Source organism: Balaenoptera physalus (genome assembly GCF_965194825.1).
Source record: "Balaenoptera physalus genome assembly, chromosome: 4".
Classification (NCBI taxonomy): domain Eukaryota; kingdom Metazoa; phylum Chordata; class Mammalia; order Artiodactyla; family Balaenopteridae; genus Balaenoptera; species Balaenoptera physalus.
In genome coordinates, this window is record NC_138891.1 from 130,540,044 (window position 1) to 130,560,664 (window position 20,621).

At 36.8% G+C, this 20,621-nt stretch overlaps 1 protein-coding gene across 1 annotated transcript in view; it reads left to right on the forward strand.

Annotated features, from left to right (window-relative positions):
• Window positions 1-2,197: 2,197 nt before the first annotated feature.
• Window positions 2,198-20,621, forward strand: part of BACH1 (BTB domain and CNC homolog 1) — a 78,642-nt gene continuing 60,218 nt past the window's right edge. Inside the window, exon 1 of the mRNA XM_082460425.1 lies at window positions 2,198-2,581. The gene's annotated coding sequence lies outside the window, so the exon portion shown is untranslated. The remainder of the gene's footprint in view (window positions 2,582-20,621) is intronic.

A 20,621-nucleotide genomic window follows, 5' to 3' on the forward strand; every position in this document is an offset into this window, starting at 1 on the left:
TCTTGTTTCTTGAGGTAAGATTGTATTGCTATAAACTTCCCTCTTAGAACTACTTTTGCTGCATCCCATAGGTTTTGGGTTGTTGTGTTTTCATTGTCATTTGTTTCTAGGTATTTTTTGATTTCCTCTTTGATTTCTTCAGTGATCTCTTTGTTATTTAGTAGTGTATTGTTTAGCCTCCATGTGTTTGTATTTTTTACAGATTTTTTCCTGTAATTGATATCTAGTCTCATAGTGTTGTGGTCACAAAAGATACTTGATAGGATTTCAATTCTCTTAAATTTACCAAAGCTTGATTTGTGACCCAAGATATGATCTATCCTGGAGAATGTCCTTTGAGAATTTGAGAATACAGTGTATTCTGTTGTTTTTAGATGGGATGTCCTATAAATATCAATTAAGTCCATCGTGTTTAATGTGTCATTTAAAGCTTGTGTTTCCTTATTTATTTTCATTTTGGATGATCTGTCCATTGGTGAAAGTGGGGTGTTAAAGTCCCCTACTATTATTGTGTTACAGTTGATTTCCCCTTTTATGGCTGTTAGTATTTGCCTTATGTATTGAGGTGCTCCTGTGTTGTGTGCATAAATATTTACAATGGTTATATCTTCTTCTTGGATTGTTCTCTTGATCATTATGTAGTGTCCTTCTTTGTCTCTTGTAATAGTCTTTATTTCAAAGTCTATTTAGTCTGATATGAGAATTGCTACTCCAGCTTTCTTTTGATTTCCATTTGCATGGAACATCTTTTTCCATCCCCCCACTTTCAGTCTGTATGTGTCCCTAGGTCTGAAGTGGGTCTCTTGTAGACAGCATATATATGGTTTTGTTTTTGTATACATTCAACCAGTGTATGTCTTTTGTTTGGAGCATTTAATCCATTTACATTTAAGGTAATTATTGGTATGTATGTTCCTATTACCATTTTCCTTATTGTTTTGGGTTTGTTATTGTAGGTCTTTTCCTTCTTTTGTGTTTCCTGCCTAGAGAAGTTCCTTTAGCATTTGTTGTAAAACTGGTTTGGTGGTGCTGAATTCTCTTAGCTTTTGCTTGTCTGTAAAGCTTTTAATTTCTCTGTCGAATCTGAATGAGATCCTTGCTGGGTAGAGTAATCTTGGTTGTAGGTTTTTCCCTTTCATCACTTTAAATATGTCCTCCCACTCCCTTCTGGCTTGCAGAGTTTCTGGTGAAAGTTCAGCTCTTAACCTTATGGGGATTCCCTTGTATATTATTTGTTGTTTTTCCCTTGTTGCTTTTAATATTTTTTCTTTGTATTTAATTTTTCATAATTTGATTAGTATGTGTCTTGGCGTGTTTCTCCTTGGATTTATCCAAGGGACTCTCTGTGCTTCCTGGACTTGATTAACTATGTCCTTTCCCATATTATGGAAGTTTTCAACTATAATCTCTTCAAATATTTTCTCAGTCCTTTTCTTTTTCTCTTCTTCTGGGACCCCTATAATTCGAATGTTGGTGCATTTAATGTTGTCTCAGAGGTCTCTGAGACTGTCCTCCATTCTTTTCATTCTTTTTTCTTTATTCTGCTCTGCGGTAATTAGTTCCACTATATTATGTTCCAGATCACTTATCCGTTCTTCTGCCTCAGTTATTCTGGTATTAATTCCTTCTAGAGAATTTTTAATTTCATTTTTTGTGCTGTTCATCATGGTTTGTTTGCTCTTTCATTCTTTTAGGTTCTTGTTAAATGTTTCTTTTATTTTCTCCATTCTATTTCCAAGATTTTGTATCATCTTTACTATCATTCCTCTGAATTCTTTTTCAGGTAGACTGCCTATTTCCTCTTCATTTGTTTGGTCTGGTGCGTTTTTACCTTGCTCCTTCATCTGCTGCATATTTCTCTGTCTTCTCATTTTGTTTATCTTACTGTGTTTGGGGTCTTCTTTGTCAGCCTGCAGGTTCATCGTTCCTGTTGTTTTTGGTGTCTGCCCCCAGTGGGTGTGGTTGGTTTAGTGGCTTGTGTAGGCTTCCTTTTAGAAGTGACTGGTGTCTGTGTTCTGGTGGGTGGGGCTGGATCTTGTCTTTCAGGTGTGCAGGGCCACGTCCATTGTTGTGTTTTGGGATGACTGTGATCTTAGTATGATTTTAGGCAGTCTCTCTCCTAATGGGAGGGGTTGTGTTCCTGTCTTGCTAGTTTTTTGGCGTGGGGCCTCCAGCACTGGAGCTTGCTTGTCGTTGGGTGGAGCTGGGTCTTAGTGTTGAAACAGAGATCTCTGGGAGAGCTCTCACCAATTGATATTACGTGGGGCCAGGAGGTGTGGTGGTCCAATGTCCTGAACTCAGCTTTCCCACCTCAGTGGCTCAGGCTTGACTGGAGCACCATGGGTGGAGCACCAAGACCGGAGTACCAAGACCTCGTCAGCCACGCGGCTGGGGTAGACGCCACTGGATGGACACTTGTGAGAAGAGCTCAGAATTATCAAGAAAGTGGTCATTGGCAAGTGAAACCACAAGAGAAGAGACCCGTGCTATGCCTGGTCCTGCTGAGCAATTTTCAGACTTCAGCTCATTCTGGCAACAGAGCGACTGGGTCAGCCATGCGAGGCAGGACGGGGTCTGTGAGGTGGGTGGGGCTCCGCCGTTACATGGCCTGAGGGGCCCGGTCGAAGTCTCGGGGAAGGCCGACAGCAGCCAGGTCTCTGGCCTCCTGCGGCTGCGGCCTCTTTGGGGTCTCCCTCCCCGTTCCAAGTTGCTCTCACTCCTGCTTTGGCGGCCGTGCCTTTACCCTGAGCTTCTTCACCAGGCTAGCGCTCCCTGAGGCTCCTCAGCTTCTTAATGGTAAACAGGGATAAGAAGAGGAACCATCTGGTCAGATTATCATAACCATTAAATGTTAACATGTGTAAATAGAAAGGTAACTTCCATGATACAGTTTCAGTTCATGTTAGCTTTACTTATTATTCTCTAACTTTCTTCTGGCAATTTAGTAGCCAAAGTAGAAGGCACAGCATCTGGCATGGTCTATTAGGAATTGTCTACTTAGCTCAGGAAGAGAATTCACAAGAATTGATTTATAAAATGTTGGATTTTTACAACAATGCTGCAAATGATTTTCACATATGATGTAGATATCCTATATTATGATGTAGATAACATATGATGTAGATATCCTATATTATAATTTAATATTATAATTATGGAGAAGGTATATCATATCTTTGCTTAAGTTTTTTTAAATTAATTAATTAATTTATATTTTATTTTTGGCTGCGTTGGGTCTTTGTTGCTGTGCGCGGGCTTTCTCTAGTTGCGGTGAGCGGGGGCTACTCTTTGTTGTGGTGCACGGGCTTCTCATTGCAGTGGCTTCTCTTGTTGTGGAGCATGGGCTCTAGGCACGTGGGCTTCAGTAGTTGTGGCACGCAGGCTCTAGAGCACAGGCTCAGTAGTTGTGGCTCACAGACTCAGTTGCTTTGCGGCATGTGGGATCTTCCGGGACCAGGGCTTGAACCCGTGTCCCCTGCATTGGCAGGCGGATTCTTAACCACTGTGCCATCAGGGAAGCCCCTTAAGTTTTAATATGTACTGGTTAAATATTATTTAAGGAATTAAGATCTGTCATAAGCTAAACTACAGTAACACAGTCTTGATGGCAAAAAGAAGTACATATTAGAGGTCTTTCTCTAAAAACTGTATTTGAGATACTGATCAAAATTTGGCTAGAGGAAGGTATGGAATTTTTCAGATATGAAACATTGATGAAGACTTAGAGGAAAGCTGTCAGGGAGCTCATAAATTGGAGAAAGATCATGTTTCACTGAAGTCAACAGTGATGGTGTGACTATGTGACTAATATTTCTCATTTTACTGGGTGCAGAAATAAGAGACAAATGAAAGAGAGAGATAGCGAGAGAGATCTGGAAGGAATTTTATATTTTTCATCGTAAACTGTAGGATCTAGCTATAAATCACACTTTTTAAGGCGATCATAATGTTGGCTGAAAGTGCTTGCCAGGTCTCTGAACACACAGATGCAGAGAAGCCAGATAAACTCTGGGAAACTCGTTTTCCAAATTAAGAGATTCGCCATGAATTTGAATTAGTTAAGCCAGAGGAAATAAACAGGATTTGACTCAGCAGTGATTCAGAAATGTTAGAGGTTAGTAACTGAGATAACTACACCTAGGTAATAATGTAGATGATACTGGATGTTTCAGTGTAATGTTCTTTAAAATTTGTATTTTTGTTATTTTGGGAAAAACATCAACTAAATGAAAATAATACTCTATTACATTTTCTTGGGTTTAGTTACGTCTGTCTATAGGAAACAGCTTTTTGGATAGGAAGGCTGTGTTCAATGGAATGAACAGCTCCATGAATAAACAAGTAAGAGATCTTGCACTTGCCTTGAAGCAGTGCTGGCCAATGGTTAAATGCACCTGAGTCGAATGGCCTGGGTCTACGTCCTACTGCAAGGCAGTGAGTTAAAGGGACACTTCTAACTTCACTAATGATATATTTATAAAGCAAAGCATAAGATATACACAATTTTGTACATGTCATAATTGTGATGATCTCTTCCTATTTAATAGAAGTTTGAAGCACATATGGCCATTTAGGTATGGGGCTTATTTTAAAATCATGTGATATGTTAAAAGTATTGTGTAGTTTCACACCAGGCAGTAAGGTAGACCCCAGACATTGCCATGGCAAGGAGTCTGAAAGCTTTTCCTCACTTTATTATCTCATTCTTCTTTCCATCTCCTACTAAAAGGCTAAGTTTTACAAGAGGGACCAAGCTGAATTCTAATTAAATGAGGTGGTATATAAAAAGCACATAACCCAGAGCCTGGCACACAGAAAATGATCACTGGACATTTTTTTTTGCTCTTACTGTTACCATCAGTGGTAGAGATATTTATGTTTGCAATATATTGGATGCTTTGCTGGGTCATTTATAATTATTATCACATCTACACCTCAAAAGAACAATGAGAAATAGGTGACATTTCTCAGGGGGCTCAGAAAAGTTCAGGAATTTGTTCTTGAGGGTAGGGGGTAGAGCCAGCATTTAAGCCAGATTGGTCCAATACTGGAGTCCTTTCCTCCACACCTCTTAGTCACTCTCCTGCTGATTTCTGGAATTCCAAAGGAGGCTAAGTGGACTTTAGTATGAGGGAGCCATGGAAAACTATTCTTCTGTTCAACCTCCGGTTTCCAGGTTTTATATTTAAATAACTTGATTAATAAGCTGGAATTCATATTATATATATCAATACTTCTATTTGGCCCAAAGGCAAGTATATACTTTCATTAAAGTAAATTCTCATATATCAGATTATATCTTTCTTGGAATTTCATTATAAAATTGGTAATCTGTTCAGTAAATATTCTGACCACATGATTTAATATACATCACATTGAAACAGCGACAAAACTGTAAACAGCAACTATTTAAGAGGCAAATTGAATACATTTTGATTAACAAGTTAAAAACTTATTGATGTAAATCCTAGACATTTTGATTTGAAACAAAGGTTAAAAGTCTAAAACAGTTTTCCAACAAAGGCTAAAACAATTCAAACGTTGGAATTGTCTTGAGGAGCTTTGACAGGACATCGCAACAAAACCACGCGGGAGACCCTCCTCCATAGTGTATGTTTTCACTGTCAGAGAATAGGCATTGTTTGGAAGCTCCCCCAGGTAATTCTAATGGGCAGTCAGGTCTGACACTCTGGTCTAAAGGAAAAGCAGGAGCACATAATTGAACAGGACCATAAATATTTGATGAAATGAATTAAGTACATGGGGCTAAAAACCAAAATCAATGCCCACATCTGTCCAGCATCCATTAAAGAATCTTCCTTTGATCTTGAAACCTCTTCAGGTGCTATTGCCTTCCCTCAGATACTTGTCTCTAAAGAGCAGAGGCTGCTCCCGTCCTATTTCCTCACTTTTAAATGCATCTCAAGTCAGCAGCCACGATCTCCACCCTCCTGAACCGGAACTGAGCTTCCACCACTAATTGATTTAATATATATTAATATGTCATCAGTACATTATATATAATAATAAAATATAATACTAACATGATATAATCGAAACATAATACATAATAATATCAATATATATTGAACACCTACCCGAAAACTGCTATGGGTCAAAAGCTGTGCTATTTTAATGCCTTACTTTTTAGGGATTGATACGATTATAGAGCTGAATAAAGCTTTGGACACCACCTTATCCTTTGGTTCTCAAGTTAGTTGTTTGCTTCTTTTTTAAAGCAGCACATCCCTGTATTTGGGAAGCTTATTTGAAATGTCAATAATGAAAGAGAGGGTGGAGTTGCTTTGTTTGCGTGGTGATGGTGGCAGATGGACAGCTGTGTCGGATTGCTGTGTCCTGCCCACCTTTTCAGCCGCCTTCCCCTCAGAGCTAGCCCTTGGAGGTTTATACAGATCCTCTGTCTCGCTGAGAAGCACAGTTTAAAAATCACCCATCTAGTCTTGATCCCTTTCAGACAGAACACAGGGCATGCCTACTGCCTTCAGGAAGCTTCTAGGTTTTGTAAATAAAGATACCTATCAGTGGTAAAACATTATAGCTCAAGAGCTCACATTTATATTATGTTTATTATGTGCCAGGCACATTTCTAAGTATGTCACAGGTTGCAACTTACTTAGTCTTCACAACAGTATTGTGATTGCGGTTATTACTACACTCACTTTATGGTTGAGGACATAGAAGCAGGAGACATTACGTCACTTGCTGGTGTCACACAGCCAGGGAATGCAGATAAGAGTCATGCTTTTAATCACCAGTCCCCTGCCTGATATATATATGGTGTGTATCCGGTAACCTATGTGGCATATATACTATATCTTTGTGCAAATACATTACTTAACCAATAGATCTTTAGAAGTAATGGCTTATCATGTTGTAGACACTGGAGATACAGGACTGAATAAGAAAGAAAAGGTACCTGCCCTCATGGACCTCATGTAGAAAGACAGACAACACATCTGTAATAAATAAGGAAATAAGATGATTGGGGTAGGAATGATGCTATTAAGAATGTACCGCAGGGTAAAGCTGTAAGAGTGACTGGGGAGAGGGTACATTCTACCTCATACAGACTTACTAGACCTCGCTGCTCAAAGGGTGTCAGCAGCTGGGAGCATCAGTGTCACCTGAGAGTTGGTTGGAAAGACAGAATCTTGGCAACCACCCAGACCTACCCCAGAATCAGAATCTGCACTTCTACAAGCTCCCCAGGTGACTCATGTGCACAGTTAAGCTTGAGAGCACTGAGAAACAGAGAACAGGTTTCTGTTGCTTAGTGGTCAGGATTCATTTTCCCTCACCCCTCCCATTCACACACACACACACACACACACACACACACACACACACTGATTATGTGTATATAAGTGAATAATATAGATTTTGCATTTTGAAATATCATTTTATAATATAAAAACATTCCTACTCTATTTGCAATGTATTCTCAGAAACTTCATCATCTAAAAACAATATTTTGTCACAGGACTAATGATATAATTGGGGGTTATATTGCTGATTCAACATGAAACGATTCATAGCTCTGACTAAAAACATCATAAAAGAAAAGCTGTAAGTAAAATTTCTATATCCCCCTTTAAAATAGGCAATTTAATGCTTCAACTCCAATTAAATGAATAAAAACATAACATTAATTATATGAAGAACTTCAATTTGCTGCAAAAATATGCAGTATATAAAAATATGACTCCAATATAAATTTGCTCTAAATTAGTATGCCAATTTTAAGCATTATTTAAACATTTAGTTAGATGACTGTGTTTGCATTTTGAAGGGAAGATTCATAATTTTCCAGATCACTTTAAAAAAAATCCAATTTTATTTATGCTTATACAACCTTTTTTTCCTGAAGAAATTCCCTATAACAAGTAACATTCAGAATCATACCAATTACCTTAGGGTTTTAAGAAATGACTACTCAGAATATGGAAGCATTATTTCAGGAAACGTTTGTGACATGTTTCTTATCAAACTCATTTAGAAAACTGAAAACTACCCAACATTCTTCTTCTTTGCACTGCCCAGCCCTCAGTTTCCTCCAAGCTTTCATATAGAAAAAGACAAAAGCCACTGGGCAAAAAGAAGTACAACGTACTCATGTCATTTGAAGGTCAGCTGAATGGTCATCAGTGAAGGGGAACCCCTCATCCCAGTTTACCCAGGACTTTCCCTGGTTTAGCACTGACTGTCCCAAATGCCAGGAACCCTCTCAGTCCCTGGAAAACTGGAACAGTTGGTCACTCTAGGTCACTAAAGACCAACTAAAAAAAAAACTAAAAATGCATTTCAACACAACAATCATGGAATTGTGAGCACAATAGTGTACTTTATTTTGCTACTTTCAGTGAAAACTCCAAAAGATGGTTAAAATTCAACAACATCACATAGTATCAAATGTCAATTTAATAGTATCAAATGAATAGAACAGATATCTGGGAAAAAATATAGAAATTGTTATCCCCTTCTTCTTCCCTTTCTCAATATTGTGGTGTAGCTTGTTTGAGAGAAAGAGAAGAAAAGAAAGTAGAAGAATAAGCATTACTTTCATTATTCACCAGAACACTGGGCTCCAAAATAGAGGTAAATTAAGAAAATATTAGAGATTCCAGTTTTATTCATTTAATTTGCCTAAAACTGAAAAATATAAACTCAGCTTTACTCATATGTAATATACAGATTAATAACACAGAAGTTCCTGTCTTAATTTTTGCCAAAGTAATTAAAAGATGTATTAAAAGATGGCACGCATCATTCAAGCAATATAGTTTCATTGACTTTTCCTGTAAAGATAAATGGTAGTTAGAATAATGCTATATAGCACAGATTTTTGACAAATAAACACAGTTAATCTGTCCCTTCAAAGTAAAATATGACATTTCAACATTAAGAAAGTATTTATTTTTCAAAAGAAACATGTGGTATGCAAAAAGTCTTTTGAAACAGTTTGAAAACATTTCCAATGTGAAATCCAAAAATGGATATTGAGATCATGCAAGAAAACCCAACACATACCCACCACTTATAACTGTGCTTTTTAAACTGAGATATATATATATATATATACTTATGAATATGCTAGTAAGAGCAGATTAACACAAGATAAACGTGTCACATAATTTTGGGTTATCAATTGTACTCAAAGATCGGTGATAAAAATATTGCTTTATATTGTAACAAAATGATTATATTTTGGAGTACTGGCAAAAAATTACAGTGAAATATTAAACTTCAAATGAATTTTGAAGTTTGTAGCAAGTCCCCAGCCTTGATAAGGAGAGTTGGGAAGGAGGTGTAAGGGGGACTAACTGCAAGTTCCAGTTCTTGTAGCATCAGGGGTACATTCACAAAAAAGTCTGACATTTACTATCGTCCTATAAGGAGCTGTCATGACATTTATATAATATCTTGGAATTGCTTTCTAATTGTTTTATATATGATTTTTCTTCTCATTTAGATTGTGTTCTTCTCCAAGACAGGGATATATTTCTCATTTGTATTTAAGGATAGTACTACGGTTATAGTAGCTTTTAATTAAAAAAAAGAAAGGAAAAGTCTTGAATAGCTGTTGAATGTTTTATGTGTTACTAGTGGGCATATAAATAGAAGTTATCACTTTGGAAAATGGACTGGCATTATCTCTTAATGCTGAATATTCATATATCAGGTGACCTGGCAAATCTACCCTTAGGAATATATCCAAGAGAAACTCTTGCCAATGTATGATGGGCAAGGTAAGAACACCCTGTAAGAATGTTCATAGCAGTATTGTTCACAATAGCAAAAACCTGGAAAGAACTCCAATGCTAAACAACAGGAGAGTGGATTAAAGAACTATTGTATAACCACACAGTAGAATATTATACAGCATTCTTAACTAATAAAATACTGTAACACTTACCACAGGATAAATGTTACAAATTCAATATCAAGTGGAAAATACCAAGTGCCAAGAGATTATCTACAGCTTGCTACCTATTTTTAATAAAGGTGAAAACAAAAGTATACATGTTTTAGAAATATATACAGATAAAAATTTTTTAAAATGCTTGTTGAATTTAATATAATTTTAAAACTGATGATTTTCTTATGTAGTACTTCATAAGCATTAGATTTTAATTAAGGTTCTGGTAAGCTAAAAATTCTTTCTTACAGTTTTCTACATAAAAAGCATATCAACTGTTAATATAACATTTTACTGCTATCCATTTTTTATTCCTTTTATTTATTTTTCTTGCCTTATGGAACTGGCTATTACCTCCAGCGTATTGTAAATGACAGAAACATTGCAGAGAAATAGTGAAATATATTTAAATAAATACAAAAGATATCATGTTCAAGTATTAGAAGATTCAAGATTAAGATATAAATTATCCCCAGAAATGATCTATAGACAACACTATTCAGAATAAAATCTCAGAATGCTTTAAGAATTTTTTAGTTTCTAAAATTTTTATGGACTGCAAAGGACCAAGAATAGCCAAAAAATTCTGAAAAAACAAGAAAAACATTGGATAATTTACATGCCTCATTTTAAAACACACTTTAAAATTACCGTAATTGAGATAGTATAATATCTGTGTAAGGATAGACCAAAAGAGCCAAAGGAAAGAATAGCCCAGAAATTGTTCCACAGTTACGTGGTAATCAGTTTTTGACAAAATGTCAAGCCAAATCAATGGGGGAAATAATTTCAATAAATGGTGTGGAAAATTTGGATATCTATATGGGGAAAAAAATTAACCTTGATATCTACCTCATGCCATCCGCAAAAACGTATTTAAGATGGAAAACGGACCTCAACGTAAAAGCTAAAATGATAAAACTTCCAGAAGAGACATAGGAGAGTAGCTTCAAGATTTTGCTATTGGCATAGATTTCTAGGATGGGACTCAAAAAACACTAATCATAAAAAGCAAAATTGATAGGGGGGACTTCAGAATAATATACAAATAAAAAAATTAAAAGGCAAGCCACAGAAAAGACTGGGATCAAATGTTCTGTCTGTCTTTCTCTCTCTCTCACTCTCACTTACACTATATGTGTATACGCCTCTTGTATCCAGAACACATAAAGAACTCTTAGACATCAGTAATAAAAGTACAAATAATCAATAGACAATGGGCAAAGACTTGAATAGATACTACACAAAAGAAAATATGGGGATGGCAAATAGACACTTGAAAAGGTAAAAAGATTATTATTAGTTGTCACTGAAATAGAAATACATCTCAATGTTTAAAAGATTGACAGTATCAGGTATTGGAGAAGATGTGTGTAATGCTTACACATTGCTGATGGAAGTGTAAAATGTTACAAAATTTGAAAAACAGTTTGGCAATTTCTTATAAAGTTATTCATACACCTATACTACCCCCAGCAATTCCATTTCTAGGGAAATAAGGGAGCTAAAAATATATATCTACAAAAAACATGTACAAGAATATTTATAGTAGCTTTATCTACAACAGTCCAAAGCTGAAACAACCCAAATGTCTTTCAACAGGCAAATGCATAAACAAATTTTGTTTCAGCCATACAAATGTATACTCAGCAATAAAGTGAATGAACTACTCACACATGCAATAAATAACATGGTTGAATCTATTTTCTGATTCCTTTACATAAGCCTTAAGATCAGGCAAAGCTAAGCTATGATAATAGAAATCAGATCAGTGTTGCCTGGAGGAGGAGAAGGAGGATAAAGCAAAGGGGCATGAGGGACTTTTCTGACATGCTGGAAATGTTGTACACTGTGATTGGCATTACACATGTGTCTACATTGTCAAAAATCACAGAACTGCACACTTAAAATCTGTGCAGCTAATGGTGCATAAATTTTATCTCCTTAAAGTTCATTAAACAAAACCAAACGCAATTAAGAGATTGAAAGTCAAGACACAGGATGAGAAAAAAACTGACAAAGGACATAAGTCCAGAATGTATACTTGAAAAAATCTTCTTGGGACTCATTAAGAAAAATACAGACAATCCAATAGAAAACGGCAAAAGACTAAAGTAAGACTTTATATAATAGGATTTTGAAATGGTTATTATATTTACTAAATGGGATTAACATCTTAGAAATGTAAGTTAAAACCACAATGAAATATCATTACATGACTACCAGAATGGGTGAAACTTAAAAATGGACAATGCCAAGTGTTTTGATGGATGTGAAACAATTGGAACTCTCATACATCACTAGTAGGAATGTATTTTAAACAACCATTTTGGAAAATTGTTAGGAAGTATCTACTAATGCTGAACATCTGCCTACCCTTTGACCTAGCGATTCTACTCCTAGTTTTATACCCAATACAAACATGTATATTCATTCACCAGAAACATTTATATGTTCATGGTAACTTTATTCATAATAGCCCCAAAGTAGAAACAACCCACATGCCCACCAATAGTAAAATGAATACATACATTGTAGTATATTCATACACAGCAATGAAATATGCATATTATGGCTACTCCTAATAACAGGGATGAATTCTGCAAAAATAATGTAGAGCTAAAGAAGCCAGACACAAGACTGTATACCATACAGTCTCACTTATATGAAGTTTAAAAAAACAGGCAAAATTTATGGTTGTAGTTTCAGAATAGTGGATATCTTTTAGGGACACAGGTAATTATTGGGAGGCGACACCAGGGATTCATCTGGGGTAATGGGAAATTTGATATATTGATCTAAGTGTGGTTAAATACATGTATTCACATACATGTGAATTAAAAAATTTAAGTTGTACACTTATGATTTATTCATTTTTCTGTATGTATGCTTTACTTCAATAAAAGGTTTATTAAAATTAAAGAAATGATGAAGGCCTGAAGCAGTGGGAATAGAGAGAAGGGGAGAAAAGTACTAGATATTAAGGATATTATAGAGGAAAAATCCACGGGATTTGGTGATTTGTTTTGAGGAAGCCAGAGGAATCATAGATGAGAAAAAGGTAGACTGGCAGAGGCAGTTGATACTATTAATGGAAGTTGACATATAAACAACAAGGAGTTTGAATTGAGGAGGGATATGTGTGTAGTAAGATAATAAGGTGGAAGTACTGAGTTAAGAAATTTTGGGGCCATGAATATGCCCAGGGGTAAGTGAAAACAAAGATCTAAAGTTTAGAAATAGGTTAGGGATAGAGATGTTTTCCTATTATCATTACCATATAGGTAGTTTTTCCATCATCATTATTATTATTTTTTTTAATTTTATTTATTTTTGGCTGTGTTGGGTCTTTGTTCCTGCACGCAGGTTTCCTCTAGTTGCTGTAAGCAGGGGCTACTCTTCGTTGCAGTGTGCGGACTTCTCGTTGCGGTGGCTTTTCTTGTTGCAGAACACGGGCTCTAGGCGTGTGGGCTTCAGTAGTTGCAGAGCGCGGGCTCAATAGTTGTGGCTTGTGGGCTCAATAGTTGTGGCTTGTGGGCTCTAAAGTGCAGGCTCAGTAGTTGTGGCACACTGGTTTAGCTGCTGTGTGACATGTGGGATCTTCCTGGACCAGTGATCGACCCGTGTCCCCTGCATTAGCAGGCGGATTCTTAACCACTGGGCCACCAGGGAAATCTCTCCATCTTTATTATATGAGGTATTTAGGTTACCCTTTTTTGTGGATTTCATCTTGACTTTATTATACACTATGGCATGGTGTGTAAATGTATCTCTTTTGACTCTTCTAATTGCTCCTTCCTTATATATAACCTCATCTGTTTTTGAATTGATTGGATGGAGGTTTCCCACTTCACCTGAATTCCTATATAAGAGCTCTTAATTGTTTGTTTTGAATATGATTTTGGGTGTTATTTCCTTATCTTGGCAACTTTTATGGTTGTACAACCAGTCCATTCTAAATTTGTTTGCATTGTGTGGTAAAATGCCTTTTTCTGTGCTTGAGGTTTGTTGAGTTTCTTGGATATATATGTCTATGGTTTTCATCAAATTTGGAAAAGTTTTCAGCCATTATATCTTTAAATATTTTTTTTCTGTCTCCTCCCTTCCTTTGGGAACTCCAATAACATGTACGTTATGCTGCTGTGGTTGTCACACAGTTACCTGATGCTCTTTTGTCGTCTTTTCTTTCCTCCCTTTCTTTCTTCAGTTGTTTATTCTATTTTATTTTGGACAGTTTCTATTGCCATGTCTTTAAATTAACTAATCCTTTCCTCTACAGTGTCTAATCTGCTGTTAATCCCATCTAATTGATGGAATTTTCATTTAAAACACTTTTTTTTTCTAATAGTGGGATTTGGGTCTTTTTAATATATCCAATAACTCTACTTAAAATGTTTAATTTTTCCTCTACCTTCTTGAATATATGAAATATAGTTACAATAACAGTTTTAATGTCCTTGTCTACTAATTCCATCATTTGTATATCTATTATTTCTTGATCTGTTTCTATTGATTGGTTTTTCTTTTTATGATGGATAGTCATATTTTCCTGCTTCTTTGTATTCCTGATAATATTTGATTGGATGCTGTTCATTGTGAATTTTACCGTGTTAGAGTCCTGGATATTTTTTTATTCTCATAAATATTCTTGATTTTTATTAAGATGAAGTTATGAAAACAGTCTGATCTTTTCAATTCTTGCTTTTAAGCTTTGTTAAGTGAGACAAGAGCAGTCTTTAGCTTATGACTAGTTTTGCCCCACTATTGAGGCAATAACTTCCTGAGTGCTCTATTCAAGGCCCCATGAATTATGAGATTTTCTACTTGGGCTTGTAGAAACCTGAACTATTCTCAGCCCTGCGTGCGCTCCAGTATTTGCTCCTTTCGCTCCTTTTAGGTGGCTTTCCCCCATCCTCCAGCATTTTCCTCACAGGCATGCACTGACCATTACTAAACTGAGGACCTGAGGGGGATTATATATAGGTTGCTGGAGTTCTCCCTCTGTGTAGCTCCCTTTCTTCAGCATTCTGCTGAAGAATGAATTCCAGCTGCCTTGGTTTCTCCAGCCTACCTACCTCCAGCTCCATCTCCTCAACTAAGTTGACCATGAGGCTCCACCTGGGTTCACTCTCTCTAGGTAGTAGTCTGGGGCACTTGTAGGACTCATCTTTTGTGTTTCTCCTTTCTCAGGGAGCACTGTCCTATGTCGTCAGAATGCAATGTCTAAAAACCATTGTTTCATATTGTTTTTGTATTTCTTGGTTGTTTCTGGTAGGAGGGTAAATCTTGTCCCTACTACTCATCTCGATCATAGCAGAAATTCAGATGCCTTCTTTTGCAAACACTTTTTTCCTTTCTGCTTTCTTTTAAAAGAATGTGGAGAGTTACTTGTCTCATCCTTTTCCCATTGGCAGTCTCATAGATCTTACATATTTCCATTTATGAATAAGCAGTAAACAGGCCACACCTATGTGCCTTTCTTCCCTGGGGAACCAAAGGAAGCATACCTTACATTTCTAGTATCTCTTATCACTGAATTCTATCTGTGTGACTGATACTATTTATTGAAAGAAGGTTTAGTTCTAGCCCTCCTTTTTCTTTTTAATGCCTTTCCAGGTGCTTCTGATACTATCTGATTGAAATACTGAATTTACACTGATGGAGTGGCCAAGAGTACAGACACTGGCATCAATCAGAGATGGATCTGAGTCCTGGCTCAACTACCCAATAACAGTAACGTTCCTTGAGCTCTTAATACCTGGCCAGGCACCATGTTGAGGGCTTTAACATGAATTATTTTGCTTAATTCTCACGACAACAATACCTAATACCAAAGTTGGTATTATTATTGTAAGTTACAAAATGGTGATCAGCATCAAGAGTCAAAATGCCTGAGTTGAATCCTGGCATTACCCCTTACTAATTTTGTATTATTGGGGAAGTCCTTTAACCTCATAGGGCTGCTCTGAGGACTATAAGAGAAAAAAAAAAAAAATAAGGCATTTAGCACAGTGATTGGTACACACAAGTACTCAATAAAAGGTGACTAGTTGCATTATTTTTCTGTGAAACTCTGAAAATAAAAGGGATCTTACTTTATAATATTCACAGACATTTTAGAAACTCAGTAAAGTGGCCATGAGAGTGTACTTCCTAGACCTTGAACTTGGACATAATTGTAATGGACCAAAGGTCCCACCTGCTAAGCTTTGGAATGCAAAAGTACATTTGTTCAAAGCCAGCGATGGAGTGCGGTGGGGAATATTAAGGCGTACCTATTCATGGAGCCACTGCACTCCTACCAGGGTCAGTGTAGGCCCAAGGACATCCTGATGCCTTTGCTGAACCCTCATTAGGCTGCACCCCATTCCTAGGACACTTCCATGCAAACTTCTCCCCCGCTCTCCTTTGCTTGAGGTCAGACTTTTAGATTGTTATGACTCTGCCAGTCTTTTCTGGCTCCCTCCTTACTTCCTTTCACATAGGCATTCCTCCCCATCAAATACTTGCATGTTTAATCTCATCTTGGAGTCTGCTTTTTGGAGGGCCTGTACTAACACACTTCAGTTCTTGTTTGGTTTACCCTGGTAATTATGCTAATCATAACTTGCAGAGAGTTTTTCCTGGCCCCAATCTCAGGGAGATGATCACTACTGTTCTCCTTAAAAGTCTCTCTCCATTCCTGCAGTGGTTCCTTTGACTTCATTCATTTAATTTCCCACCATATTTTAACACTGAGAGCCCCTTCCCCCAAACACAGCCTTCCTTAATTTTCCTTCTTTCTCGTTATACTTAGTAGACCATTCTCCACTTGCTCCCTTTTCTCTTGGAATGTTCGAATTGCCATCCTTTAGCAGAATGTTCAGTGGGGTCTGCTTCCTATACCTCTGTGCTTTCTCAACTTTTCTAAAAAATTTGTGATTGAAGAATTTTATTTCTCAGCATTTTTCTTTTCCACTGTTTTGAAGAGTTGAAAGGGTTTATGAAAACACAGGCACTGATATCTCTCCATCCTTACTATTTTTACACATTTAATACATATGCACATATGTTAATATAATTGATTTCCACTTAAAGCTAACCATTTGCTGTAAACTGTAGGAAAGAGGTTTGTCTTCTAAAAAATACACCAGACACATAACTGACAAAATAAAAAATCCCCATGGGGGAAAAATTACCTTAAAAAATTCAAACACTGTGATTGAATTTCCCAATTATGCCTTTCTTTGATAGCCGCAAAATATAGATATACATTTAAAATTAATAAATGAACTTTTTTTCTGCAGCAGCAAGAAGGCTGCCTGTTGAATTCTATAATTCAATAAAAGCTATAGAATATGTGACCTCCTTGATCTTTGCTTATTCACTCATATACTCATTCATTCAACACACTGTCATTGTTTAACTACTGTGTGTGTAGATATGTCAGGTGGTGAGGAGGCGAGAGTAGGAGAGAGACCCTTGAGAGGGAAGTCACTTTTGATTACAGTCTACTTTTGAGAATTTCCATGCAGATATCTTTAATACAACAAAGTTATGCATAATAGAATTTTATGTTTTTTGTGATTCCTTTTTATAACTCTACATTCTATATAAGCTTCCTTGAATTTAAATACTCATTCAGTGTAATACTGGACAAATAAATTACTTCTCTGACCCTCAAATTCCTCATCATGAAAACAGGGATGGACATGCTTACACTGTTTTGGTTGTCATGAAGATTAAATGCAGTAATGTATCAATGTACTCTAGCTCTGTGCCCAGCATTCAGCAACTGCTGGTGTGTTCCTCTACCTAAGCAACTCAAAATCTAAGATAGTTCTGGTTGTGTTAAGAAGAACTGAAACACTACTTAAACTGAAAACATTCACAGATGGGAAGCAGGCACATAGAAGTTAGCACAGCTAACTGGTAAGGCAAGAGTTAAACTCGGAGCATGCCCCAACTACCAAGCATTTATTATAAAATAAGACAAAAAGCATCTTCACTTAGGTCTTAGGTCAGGTTTCCCAGAAGCAGACCTTGAGACAAGGATTTGTGTGTAAGCAATTTATTTATTATTTCCTCCCAGGGAAATTCAGGAAGGAAGTGAAGGAAGAAGAATAGGGAAGGGGAGGAAGACAAGCAAGGGTGGCATCTCAGGCAAAAGCCCTGCAGAAAGTAGGCTCAGCCTGATTCCTTGAGGAAATGTGGAGATCAATTTGGACCGTGGAGTTGTACCAGCTGAGGCAAGGGAGCTGGACTTTCCTACTCCTGTGCCCATCAGCTAACTACGACCCAGGGGAGGCAATTTGAGGCATTTCTGGATCTGCATGTGTGATGGAGTTCGGGGAAGTAGCTTCAGTAGACTTAGGGGAGTCTTCTAAAGAAGGGCTGCAGGTACTGGCCATTGGGAGCAAAAGCACATGGAAGCTGGAGAGATGCACAAGGATGGTAAAGGGGTCCAAAGGGCCTGGGTGGGTCACCAACATTGTCCACTATACCCCCAACCCACTCCTGGAGAAGTTGTTCCTGTGGTTTTGTTTTTATCTTAGAAGATGCTGCCCTCAAAGTACACATACATTCCCTATTCTGACCACTAGAATCTAGCTAGTTAATAACTGAGATTTAAATTTAAGTTAGGGTAAAAAGCTCTTGGATATTTGCACACTAATAAATTAGTATTCCCATCATATAACTGCACAAGTACAAAATCCTCTGTGTCGTCATCTTCCTACTTCATCATGCTATCTATTCTCTTCTCAGAAACAGCAAATTGTCTGTATGTCTAAAACATTCTTGGCTTCCAGAATAATATAGTTAATACTTATGCAGTTTGCGCTATGTGTTGTTCTAAATGTTCTCTGTACATTAACTCATCTAGTATTTACAACTATCCTAAGAGCATTACCTTCTTTATGGTTGAAGAAACAAGGACAAATGGTTAAGGAGTAGAGCTGGGGTTCAGACAGTCTGGCTCTAGAGTCCACGCTTGTAACCTCTATGCTGAAATGTCTTCCTACGAGGACAGGATTCCCTCCAAAAGCAGCCTACATTGATTTGTTTTCCATCCACTTCCTCATCAATGACTCTCTGTCAACCTGAGTTGGACTAATAAGGACTCAAGACTAATAAATAATTAGTGCCTGAACTTGGTCATTAGCAAGGAAGAGCAGCTTAGTAGGTAGCGGGAAGCCCAATTTAGCTTCCTCCCAGCTTCTGTTCTAGGCCTTCCCTGGCTTACTCCATACATCCTTCCAGCAGGACTCCACAGAGGCCAGGATTGTGCCATTTTTGACCATCACAGGTAAAATTGATTTACAGATCTCCTGCAAATCATTCTATAACAGAGTTGATAGACAATTTTTACAGAAATGATCACAAATCGTACTTAAAAAATAAAGGCTATAACTGCACATTGTACAATGTAAAGCTTTTAAACATGCATATAAATCAATGTAAGAGGACAATATTGAAATCCATGGATTCAAATTTATCTACTTGTACTAATTTATGGGATCCTCAGGGAAACTATTTCAGGTAGAGGAGAAGGGCTCTTAGTCAAGGAGCCCAAAGAGCTGCAGGGCATTCTTTGCTAGCTTTTGGCCTGAAAACTCAGCTTCCTCCTTTCAAAAATGGCATAATTACTGTATTATCTACCTTAGAGGATGGTGTATTAAATGAAACAAAATCCATGAAAATGCTTTGTAAGTTATCTAGTATTAAATACACACACTAGTATATTGATTGATAGATATAGCTGAATCCTTCCTGTTTTTATACTTTTATGACATTTGTTGTTCTTTGTTTTTCTACTAATCATGATGAATTTATAACTTCTTAGGATGTTATTTTCAGCATCATACTTAAAGATGGACTTATAGTAAAAATTTTACTGAATAGGTAACACTTGTTTCCAAAAGCTGTGCCAGCTCTTTGCAATAATTCTGAAAAAGTCTCTGTCCGTATCCTACCATTTAGCATTCAATGCCCTCTACTACCCTTCCTGGCCCCATCATAATTCTTTAAGTGGCATGGATCCCAAGTATAGCTTCCAACTTTCTTGTACTTACTTCCACTTTCCTATAAAAATGCATTTGAACCTCATTCATTATGAGTATTTTTATAAGCTTATCCTCACTAGAGTAATTGTGACTGTCCTTGAAGGTGGCTTAATGTACTTGCCTTTGAAACAATTTTTATTTTAACAGAGAACTTCTGAACATGCAAAACCTTTATCCCCCAAAATTAATCTCCAAGGGATTTCAGGCACCAAGTAGAGAAGTACAAAAGGCAAAGCTTGATCTCTCTGGATCTGGTAACAGAAATATGGATTTTTGTCTATTAAAAATGATAAAAACTCTCTGTGATAATTTCTGGTTCCTTTCTATGACACATCATGTGGTACTTGCAAATGGTTTTATGCTTGACTTCTCATTGCTAAGGATAAAGCATCAAATTATGTTAGAGCCTGTTTTTGGAAACCAAAGGGGCACATGTACTTAATTAGACATGTGCGCTAGGTTTCCTTTCCTTGTTTATCCTAAGGGATATAAAAAAAACATCCCAATAGAGTTTCTTCTGGAAATCTTATTTACTCAGGAGGCTGTTTTTTTTTAATGTTCTCATCAATTTAAATTGATGCTTTTAGAACTTTAAGCTTAATATTAATTCTAAAGCCTCCTTTTACTTAGGAAAAACTTCT